The sequence below is a fragment of the Bufo bufo genome, chromosome 1 (genome assembly GCF_905171765.1).
Source record: "Bufo bufo chromosome 1, aBufBuf1.1, whole genome shotgun sequence".
Lineage (NCBI taxonomy): Eukaryota > Metazoa > Chordata > Amphibia > Anura > Bufonidae > Bufo > Bufo bufo.
The window spans coordinates 699,028,001-699,040,247 of NC_053389.1; positions in this window are offsets into that span (position 1 = coordinate 699,028,001).

Here is a 12,247-nt window from a genome sequence, read left to right on the forward strand (position 1 = left end):
ACTAACTAATTAGCTGGGGTCCGGCACTCTGAATCTCCGCAGATCAGCTGTTTGGTATAGCTGCAGAAAGTCAGCACAAGAACTGCTGAGCACCATCGACACTGTAGTGGACAGCGCATGTCACTGTATGCAGCACTGCTCTCATTGACTTCAATGGGAGCAAATCTGTAGTAGCAAGGTCCCTCCACTACAATGTTAACATTGCTCTGTAGTTTTGGCGCTGAGTCTGACTTCTGGTGATGGAGCAATGTTGACTCACCAATGAATTTAAAGAATCACTCCCAACATTTTTTTTTTCTAAACCAAAAGACATTTCTATAAGTATGTCAAAACAATTATTACAGTGTCTTCATCCCTGCTACAAGTCTTTTTTCTGCTTTCAGTTTTTTCTGTGCTGGTCTGCCATCTTTATCTGCCTTTTCTCTCTACTAAGTTTATCAAAAATGTCTGCAGCTATTTCAAAATTCCTTCCCATGTTGCCTACAAGTCCCAGAATACTGCGGTCTGAGAGTAAGTGTTGAGCGAATCGAGGTTGACAAAGTAGAATTTGAAGCGAATTTCCGGAAAAATTTGATTAGTCACAAATTCGAATTTCCTGGTGATTCGTGATAACAAATCGGATTTTTTTCTAAAATGGCAGCTGCACATGTTACAAAGTAAAAGTAAGAAGCATGGGAATGAGAGATTACCCATAATGCTGTGCAGCAAGCCAATCAGCAGATAGCCAGCCCCTGTGATGTCACAGCCCTATAAAAAGCCTCATCCTGCCCGATCGCCACCATTTTCCAGTGAACTGAGCATAGAGAAAGAAGTGACAAATGCTAGGGAAAGTGATTGGGAAATACTATTTGAAAAATATTAGTTTTCAACAGTTATGGGACAGCACTGAGATAGTGTAGGGATATAATAGGGTGACTTTCTCCACACTATAGTGAGAATGCAGAGGACAATAGAATAAAGCTTGGCTAATAGAGAAGCTATTCTATTACACCTTACTGCACTAATTGGGGTTAAAAAGTTATCTAATAATACTGATTTCAGGTTGTTCATGTTCTTTTATACATAAATAAATACATTAATCCTTGGTTCTGTAATAGAGGTGAAATTGCGGCTTGATAGTACTGATTTTGGGGTGTTCATGTTCTATTATACATAAGTAAATCCATTCATCCTTAATTCTGAAATTAGGGTGAAATAGCGGTCTGATACAACTGATTTTCGGGTGAACAAGTTCTGTAGCAATCTACGGTATGTGGAATCAGCTGACTGTGTAAAAGGAGAGCGCTCTTTCACTCTATAGTAGAATCCTGGGCCACTGCACGGTTAAGTCCTCTATACGTGACGCTAATATTGACCTGAAAGGCTGAGCTCACACTTCAGTTTTTTGGTCAGTTTTTGCCCCGTAACTGACCAAATAAGTGAAGTATGAACTGATTCTAAGAGCGACGCCTGTCACTTGCCTGTCATACTGACGCACAGTAACAGTCTCACTACCACATGCTTCTGCAATGCACAGTGATGTACACTGATATACAGGCTGCTTGCAGCTGGGAAATAGCTGATTTATAACGCGCTTCATCACAAATTAATTCGGATCAAATCACTTTTTTTTTTTTTATCCGGCGAAGCGTCCAAATAGAATTTTACTAAGATTCGCTCATCTCTAGGAAGAGTGTAAATGAGGGTAGGTGTTTTCTCCTTAATGTTGTTTCACTGATTCTCCTCCTGGCAATCTGTATTCTCATCGTCCTTACAGGGCCATATGATGTCACTGGGTCATGGGACCCCTGTTTCCAGACTTCCATCAAAACACTTATTTAATTAAATTATTGTTTCATTTCCTAATATAAAGGGGCTTATAGAATAGCTAACATAGATCTATGCGTTTGCTGGTTGTTTCATTTTTCTGCTAAGTGTAACCCATGTGACTTGACCAGGTCACATGACCAAGTTATGTCTAACGATTCTTGAAGCTTAGTGATTCGCAGGATTCTATGCTGGTGTGGAGGAGAACGAGGTGGGGGCTGTAGGGAGAGGAATGAAAAGCTGCTGTCTGGTGGAGATACAGTAGATGACAATCTTCCTTCAGTATCTGCTTGTAATTTCCATCTGCACAGGAAGGGCAGAAACTGGCATCATGGGGAATCAGTATGGACAGAATGGTTAGTCCAATTCAAGTCACATCGTGCAGAAACTGAAAATGAAGACGTGAATTTCTATATAAACTAAGCATCTAAAAATGTAACTTTATTAGTAAAGGAGGATTAATATCTATTTCAAATGCAAGTCTGAAAAAACAAAACCATGGGAGTGGTTCATTAAAGTGAACTCATCAGGTAAACTCTTGCTGTCCTATCTGAGATCAGGATATGATGGAGGTACAGCAGCTAAACTGTGAGATATATCACCTATATAATTTGAAAGAGGACTTCTAATTAAAAAGTAGAGTCAATTGTGACAGAAGAGAGAGTGCGAGTCCTGATTACTCCACACAGTGATTGCCTATACTATGGCAAAAGGAGAGCTGTCAATCATTGCATTTGGGTTGGGTAATCAGGACTCTTCCTCTCTCTCTTAGGAGTCCTATTAGGCCCCTTTCACACGAGCGAGTTTTCCGCGCGGGTGCAATGCGTGACGTGAACGCATAGCACCCGCACTGAATCCTGACCCATTAATTTCAATGGGTCTGTGTACATGAGCGTTATTTTTCACGCATCAGTTCTGCGTTGCGTGAAAATCGCAGCATGTTCTATATTCTGCGTTTTTCACGCAGCCCTGGCCCCATAGAAGTGAATGGGGCTGCGTGAAAAACGCATTGCATCCGCAAGCAAGTGCGGGTGCGATGCGTTTTTCACTGATGGTTGCTAAGAGATGTTTGTAAACCGAAAAAAACTGAACAACTGAACGCAATCGCAGACAAAACTGACTGAACTTGCTTGCAAAATAGTGCGAGTTTCACTGAACGCACCCTGAACGCATCCGGCCCAAAAACATGACGCCCGTGTGAAAGAGGCCTTAGGCTTACTGGAATCATAAAGTTAAAGTAAATTACCATGATTTCATGAAAATTATCATTAGAAGCAGATGGTAGATAGATAATAGATAGCTAGATAGGTATTAAGGCAGATTGCCTGGATTTGTGGGAGGGGCTGAGGTCCGCCTCCAGCCTATTTAGGGCACTCCCCTTACCTGGCTCCTGCATCATTGAGGTCTGAGCTTTTGAGAGAGGAGGTCGCTTGTGGAAAGTCGGGAGAGTTGCCTGGGAGTCGCTGAATTCCTGGGAGTTTTTTCGTTGCCATCCGTTCTGGATTTGGAGCATTTCGGTTCTATTTTTCCGGCTTTACTCAGGTTCACTGTGGGTCACGTTTGCCCGTTAAACTGCGAGTCATCTATACGGTACAGCCGGGGCCTCACGGTTGCCCCTGTACCGGTTCAATTCATTTCACCAAACGCTGCACCAATGTCACTGTTTTCTCATACAAGTCACCAGTATTTCATTTCTGTCACGCCTTGTTCAGGCACAATTTGTCTACATGGTACCACCATTCCGGTCAGCACCCCTGCGGCAGGCATGCAGTCGGTTCCTGGGCAATCCCCCATTTCTGTTCATTTCGTTTCACCGAAAGCTGCAAATATCACAGCTTTCTCGCCCAGGTCGCCAGCATTTCATTTCTGTCATGTCTTGTTCATGCGTAAATTTATCTACACCGTATCACCACTCCGGTCAACACCCCTGCGGCATGCAGGCAGTGGTTTCTGAGTCATCCACACGGTACAGCCGGGGCCTCACGGTTGCCCCTGTACCGGTTCATTTCTTTTTCATCATACGCTGCACCAATGTCACGGTTTTCTTATACAAGTCACCAGTATTCATTTCTGTCACGCCTTGTTCATGCGCAATTTGTCCACACCGTACTACCATTCCGGTCAACACCTCTGCAGCATGCGGCATGGTTTCTGGCCTAATCCCCCATTTCTGTTTCATTTCATAGACGCTGCGCTAATGTCACGGCTTTCTCACAGTCACCAGCATCTCTTTTGTCATGTCTCGTTCAGCAATCTTCCCACAGGCACAACACTGCGGTCAGCACCCCTGGGGTCCAGGCTCGTTCCCCATTTCTTTTTCAGTCCATATCACCCCACAATCATCCACATTCATGCCCCCCCCCCTCCTCATGTTCATGTGCACGGCTGCAGGAGCACAAATGCGTGTGAGTTATTTCATACGGTACAACAGGGCTTCACGCTTGCCCCTGTAACGGTTCATCTCATCTCATCAATGCGCACCAATGTCACGGTTTTCATGCAAGTCACCATCATTCATTTCTGTCACACCTGTTTCATGCATATTCATTCACAAACCGCACCACCATTCCGGTCAACAGCTCTGGCAGCATGCGACCAATGGTTCGTGGATTAAATCCCCCCCTTTTTTTCCATGGTTCTTTTCACACACACTGCATCCATGTCACAGCTGCTCGCAGCAATCACCGGCAGCTCATTGCTCATGCCTATTCTGGCGTCTCCCCACAGGACCGTCACTCTGGTCAGCCCCCTGATGGTTCCAGCCCCATTCCCCATTTCTGGGTTTCACCCCTCAAACATCCAACATTCATGCCCTCCCCCCCCCCCCCCCCCTCCCCTCCCCTACCCTCCCCTCCTCGTTTTCCAGGTACACAGTACAGGGGCCAGCTGCGGTACACCCGGCACACCCCCCATTCATTTCAAACTTCACTGGGCTTGCCGCGGCGCGGACATCCCCTCCCCACCGCCTCCTGCCTGTTTGCCACTCCTCCTGCCGCGCGGCCGATGGCGCCCGGCCGCGTCCTGGGGCCTGGTCTGCGCATGCGCGGCCGGGGTTCTGCGCATGCGCGGCGATTTCATCGGCGCATGCGCGGTGTCCCGGCGGCCGTGGGGGGACTCCGGACGAATGGGTTCAAAAATAAATGGCTTCCATTTTTCCTATGCTCCAAAATGTCACTCCTTACAACCACATGATTTATTTTCACTTCACCAACAACGTTCATGGCCCCCCCCCCCCCCCCCCCGGTCATTTAGGTGCGCTGTCACGGGGGCCAGCGGCGGTGCAACCTGCACCCCCCCCATTCATTTCACCTCCACTGGGCTTACCGCTGCCCTGACATCCCCTCCCCACCACCTCCTGCCTGGTTACCGCTCCTCCTGCCGCGCGGCCGATGGCGCTCGGCCGCGTCCTGGTGCCTGGTCTGCGCATGCGCGGCCGGGGTTCTGCGCATGCGCGGCGATTCCGTCGGCGCGTGCGCGGTGTCCCGGCGGCCGTGCGCGCCGCTTCTGTTGCGGGGGGGGGCGCCGTCGGACGGCAGGGGAGCCTTCCAGCAAGCCCCTTACAGTTATATAACACCCCAGCAGCCCACACAAAGAAAAGAAAAATAAATAAATAAAAAAACGCCATCAAACACCTTTTGGAATAAACATGAAGATTATAAGCCAGGCCCTCTTGTCCAAAATCAATGTATGATCTTATAAATGCTCTTCTGCCTGAAAGGGCATAACTTCCCATACACACACTCAGCTGCAAAGAGACTGTCTCAAAAGGGTTCTTCACCTTTTTGCTAACAATGATCTACCCTTTGGATAGGTCACTGGGGGGAGGAGTCAGCGTCTGGTCATCCGGAAAAAAAAAAATATATATATATATATATATTATAATTGTTTCATCATAATCAATAAATAGGTGGGAATTGCAGGGACACGGTCCAAATGTTCCATTAAATTGCCGGCACGCGCTTTCCGCCTGGGCATGGCCACACGGCACGCACTGGTCTCTTTTCACACCAGGCGCAAGCTGTCGTTTCATGAACAACCGCCATGATCCTCCCGGTCGTGTATATGTACCATATGCATTTGCACATTTCATCACACTATTTTATGTCTACCCTCCCCCTTTCTTTTTTCAGGCGGTCAACCTATATTGTATTTTGCACTACCATGTATCCGGAGAATTTTTCTTACCACCAGGTACGTTCACCTGCTCATTAACAAAAGTCTTCCTTACATTTCGAATAATCCCGTTAGGGTCAGCGTGCTGGCTTTAGGGGCACCATCATCCCACTAGGTTACCCCCTTCTTGGCTTCGCCAGCAGTTAGTGGTCCCGCGAGGCCGACACCCTGCCTCAAACGTACAGAGGCACCCGCCCAACGCGCCACCTCGTTAGTAAGCCGCCTCGCGTGTTGCATAGAGAGGGCCTCACCTGTCACTCCCTTCCCCTAGTCCTGTCTTACAGTCACCGAGAGGCCAACGCTCCTGCCACTACCACAAGTGGCCTCATTAACCCCCCGCGCCAAATCATAGGAAGAGCCTCTCAAGCCGCTTGGCAATTAGCAGGGCCTCATCTGTCACCATGCAAGTATAATTTTTTCGCCGTCCGGCCTAGCTAGCCAGCACGATCCTGTGTTTCCCCAAGCTAATCAACTGTTTTGTTTTACTATGTCTCTGGAAGGGAAAGAGAACTTCTCCCTACCTGGCACCCCTGCTAGATCCGTCACTGCTACCCAGGGAGACGGTCTAGCCAGTCCAGCACCCATCAGATCCTGGGCAATCCTGCGCATAACGACGGAGTCAAGGTGACGGCATGTTCCCTTCCCCGCCACGGCGAGGGAAGCAGAGCTTTTCCGGCTGCTGCGCACGCCAATCGATAACAGGGAGGCAGGGGAGGACCTAGCCAGTCCAGCACAGGGGATATACATACCATGCTGTCCTCCCTAAATGTCATCCATGTCTAAAGTCAACGCCAGGTTGGAGAGGCTGGAATCGGTCACTGCGACCCTCTCCTTGGCGGGGCCACCACCGGCAGCGTCACCGGCCGGATTGCCAGTGATCACGTAGACCGTTAGCCTGGAGGACCAAGAAGTCAGCCCGACGCACATAATACCGGAGGAGGAACCGGGGGTACCCATCGCCACCAAGAACACAGAAGGGCCAGACACGGTCATCACCTTTCCTGGGTACCCAGTTGGATTCAGCCAGTTTGCCATCCGGGAAGATCCAGGACATTCTCGCCCACATAGGCAACTACCTTCAACTCAGCACCGGCAACCGCAAAGAACTGCAGTCCCTGCTGGGCTCCCTGATCTTTGCCATGCGCATCCACCTCAGTGTCGCTCATTTATATCACGGCTCCTGCACCTCTCCCCTTTTCCTACACGACTCGCACAGGTTGTCCCTGGATGCCCACGCTGCAGGCAGGTCTGGGCATGTGAGGGAGATTTCTGTCCACCTGGAATGGCGGGAGCTTGTTTATCCCTCAGCCGTCGGACTCTTTCCCCTCTATCTGGTCTGATGCGGCATCTACCACAGGCTTCGCGGCCATTTTTGGGAACGATTGGCTGTGGGGCAGCTGGCCTCCTGCGGTCCGGGGTTTGGAAGGATTCTCCACTGCCTCAGCGCTTTTCAAGATCTACCCCATCGTGGCGGCGGCCGTAGCATGGGGTCATTCATGGGCAACATGTCGGTCCGGTGCTATTCAGACAACCATACGACCTGCCAGTTCATCGACAGGATTGTTCCAAATCTCTCACAATCGTGAGGTTTCTGCGGAGACTTCCTTGGTTGGCCGCTTGCAATATTTTCTTCTTGCATTGTTTCCATGTCCCGGGGGTGGGCAATACGGCAGCTGACAGTCTGTCTCGCGTCAAATTTCAGGCATTTCATCAAGCTCTCCCATCAGCGTTACCCACGGCCTCCATCACTCCATCATTTCAAACAGCTCATTCTGGATTAGAAGGCATCATGCGGCATAGCCAGTCTTTGTCCCGCTTAGCACTATCAGACGATACACATAGAACATACGACAGAGCGTTCACACTATTCAACAGGTCCTGTTGGAACACAACATCACGCACCCTTTTTGTCATGACGTCTTTTCCGGGGTTGGCTTCTTTTTGCCACCTCAAACTCATGTCATATAACACCATCAAACCATATCTCACTGGCATTTCAACATCATATGCTAATCATACACCCCAATAACATCAGCTTCATGTCTTTGCACCAGATCAAATCCATACTCAGAGGTATTCAGGAAACGGAACCCGCACGTCCAGCCCAGAGGCTACCCATAATCAATCATATCTTCAAAGCATTATCCGACTTACTGGACGCCACGCCTCTGGAAACAGATACCAACTCCATCATCAATACGGCATTTACTTGACCTTCTACGGATTCCTGAGTTCCGGGAAATTCACTACAGCCTCCACGACCCGAACCTCACCTTGTCGTCTTGTCTCCCACTTGTCAAAACACATGGTTCACTACATCCTGTCCTTACCTCACTCCAAGAATAGTCAGCACTTACCCGTCAACATTTCATATTACCCCACGCACAACAGATGGTGTCCAGTCAGGGTCCTGGATGCTCACAATCAGCATCACAAGTTCTACCCTCTCAACCGCTACTTCAACTACATGGTTCGGTACTCACCACCACCACCTTCATGACCCATGTCGGGTCATCCCTCACACAACTAGGCCTCAACGCAGCCAACTACTCAGGGCACTCCTTTCGCATTGGAGCCACGTCCACGGCCTCCAGTGCCAACATCCTCACTCATGGCATCAGGGGATTGGGGCGCTGGGAGTCACCTGCTTACGCGCAATACATTCCCCAATCCAACACAAGAGTTTAAGAGTGGCTTTCCAAAACATGTCGGGTTAAGCTATTGATACATCAATTGGCTACAATAAACTGGTTATTTCCATTTTTGCCCTCTTCTTTCTCAGGCCTACCTCATCCTCGGTTTCGGCACACCACAACCGACTACACTCATTCCCTGCTTTCCCAGGGCTCTTCACTGTACTACCGTAAGCCCCTTACACAAGTATTAAGGCAGATTGCCTGGATTTGTGGGAGGGGCTGAGGTCCGCCTCCAGCCTATTTAGGGCACTCCCCTTACCTGGCTCCTGCATCATTGAGGTCTGAGCTTTGACCCTCCCACCACTCCACTCATTTACAACTCATTTCTTCCATATCTTATCCTTGGGTAGGCCCTCTTCTTTCTCAGGCCTACCTCATCCTCGGTTTCGGCACACCACAACCGACTACACTCATTCCCTGCTTTCCCAGGGCTCTTCACTGTACTACCGTAAGCCCCTTACACAAATATACATAAAAGATAAATAAATAAATATACATAAAAGATAAATAAATAGATAGATAGATATACATAAAATATAAATAAATAGATAATAGCTAGCTAGATAGATATACATACATAAAAGATAGATAGATAGATAGATAGATAGATAGATAGATAGATAGATAGATAGATAGATAGATAGATAGATAGATAGATAGATAGATAGAGGCAGACAAGTCCTTTGATCACCTTTCCATTTGTAATAAAGGAACGTGTGGCAGCGCCATTCTATTGCATTTACTTGTCTCTTCATTTTTAGAGCTAATTAGATGCAATCTTCCAATGTACTGTAGTAGCTCTCCACAAAGACTAGGCTGCTGCTATTTACGTGTTCGGAGAGTAGCTTTGCTCTTTTAATGAATAAAAACTGTCTTCTTGGTTTGTCAATAATGACATTTTGATGACAGAAACCCGTTCAATAGTACTTCTATTTAGAAAGTGTAGGAGGAGGAATGTGTTTTGTGTAACGTGTTTGGCACCAATTTGCAGAGAGATGAAGTGATGTTTTCTTGAAGAATAGTGGCTGAGATTCACGCTGTTCTGTCCACTTTTCAATTATCTATAAATTTGCATTGCTGGCAGGCAGTTCATTTTGCTGGTGAAAATGCCACCTTGGTGGAGACAAATTGGGGGCATTTCTGGGAAGTTTGACAATAATATAAGAGGCTGAGGGAATCCATCACCGTGTAAATCCATTTTCTTCCTTTTTTCATCGTTGCGTTCCAAGAGCTATAACTTTTTTATTTTTCCGTATCTATAGCCTTATGAGGAGGGCTTGTTTTTTTGTGGGACAAGTTGTAGTTTTTAATTGCGCCATTTTGGGGTACACATAACTTTCTGATTAACTTTTATTAACTCTTTCTGGGAGAGAGATGGGAAAAACAGCAATACTGGCACTGCTTTTTTACGTTTAAAATTTTATGGACGTTCATTTTTCGGTATAAATAACATAATATCTTTATTCTTGGTCAGTACGAATACAGTGATACCAAATACATATCGTTTTTATTTACATTTTACTACTTTTTTGCAATAAAACCCTTTTTTTTTTTAAAAAAAAAAAAATGTTTTTGCATTCCCGCTTCCCAAGACCAATAACATTTAATTTTTTATTTTATTTGGAGTTGTCTGAGGGCTTGATTTTTGCGGGACAACTTGTATTTTTCATTGGTATCATTTTGGAGTAAATGGCGCTATTTGATCGCTTATTATTAAGTTTTTTCGGGGGCAACAAAGAATAAATTATCAATTTAGTAATTTTTTTTTTTTTTACGGCTTTCACTGTAGAAGATAATTTAGATGTTATTTATGTAGTCCGGGTCGTTACAGACGCGAAAATACCAAACATATTGGGAAGAATTTTTGTTTGCAATTTTTTTCATTGAAAAGCGTATTTTCAATAGAAAAAAGGCATTTTTTCATGGGATCTTTTTATTTATTTACTTTTTTTACCACTTTAAGGGGACAAGGAGACTATATCAGACAGCTATTTGATTGCTTTTACAATGCAATGCACTTCCCTATAGTACATTGCATTTTAATGGCAATGCTATTCTAGCATTGACCAGCAGGCTGTGCCAGAGAGGCGCAGCCTGCTGGAAATTACTGAAGGCTGGTCTGGGGCCCATATCAGACCCCAGCCAGCCTTAACACACATTGGTACCCCGCGATCGCATTTACAGGGTGCCGATGGGAGACAGAGGGAGTCCGCTCCCTCTGTCAGCACTTTACATGCGGCGGGCGCCATGTAAAATGTTAAACAGGAGTGTCGATCCGAGCTGTTAGAGCAGGGCCGCGGCTCTCATGTGAAAGCGTTCAGTGCTTAGACTAGGCTGCCGTAAAAAAAGCGGCGGCACAGCCTAAGGACCCTTGGTGTCTGCCGTAAAAACACGCATGGGTGGTCACTAAGGGGTTAAATCTCAGCTCCATATACCTGAGCTGGCTGCAAAACTAAGGCCTTAGATAAGCCTCAACCCCCTGTGCTAAAGTACAAGCTATGACTCTGCTTAAAGGGGCTTTATAATATTTATTAACATTATGTGGGGAACAGAAGGTACTGTAAAATTGGGCCTGCATAACTGACTTCAGTGTTGACATGCCATTCGTGTACATATGCCCTCTGAGGCCAGTGATTAGCAGTAGTGATCACAAGACTGATTAATGTAAGGTCAGTGATCGGTCTCATGACCCCTACAGCCAATCCCTGGCCTCAGAGGGCACATATGCATGAATGGCATATCACTGCTGAGGTCAGTGAAAGGCTGCAGCATCATATGACCGATAATCTGCATGCTTCCGGCATGATTTTAATAAATCTTGGAAAATTTGGCAAGAACTGTTGGTCGATATAGTAAACTTGTGCACATCATAATACAAAGAAATGCATTATTAGAAATCACACCAGTAATTGCTACTTTGTTACTCCCAGAATGCAGTCGCCACTGTTTGATCCTGCATTCACCAGTGAAGCTGCTCAGTACCCGTCAAAAGCACTCTGTTTATCTAATGAGGAGGAATTGTGGCCATGAGTAGACTGACTGCCTTCATAAATCCATTTTCTCTATTCAAAGAACGCTTGTTTCAAATGTTCTAGGAGGGCATCAAGCAAGGTCCTTGGCAGTGACACATCCAAACAATAGGGGAAAATAACCATGCTTGTATGAAAAATATCTTTTCATAAAACCTCTGCTCTGAAAATGCGATGGTGCTGCTGGAATGATTTGGTGCTGCCTCCACTGAGAATAATGTATTTAGCTCCTTTGTTTTGAGGCATTAGAGCTTTGTCCCAATCTTAGATTAAAGAATGGTCTCTAAACATGGATGCAATTATAATTTGTCTTTTATCTGCTCCTGTGAAAGCGCAGCTGTGTTTTCACATTGGCTGTATTATATACTGAGTAGCACCACCCCTCCAAACTGGCGAATGTTTCCATACAATTTTTTGCTAGTCCCAGTAAGAGATTTGAGCTAACCTGTTAGCCAGCAATAGGCTTGAAGGACCTCAGCTAACCTACTCAGGTTTCATCTTCCCACACGCTGAATGCTCACTCCTCCCCATAACAGATGGCGA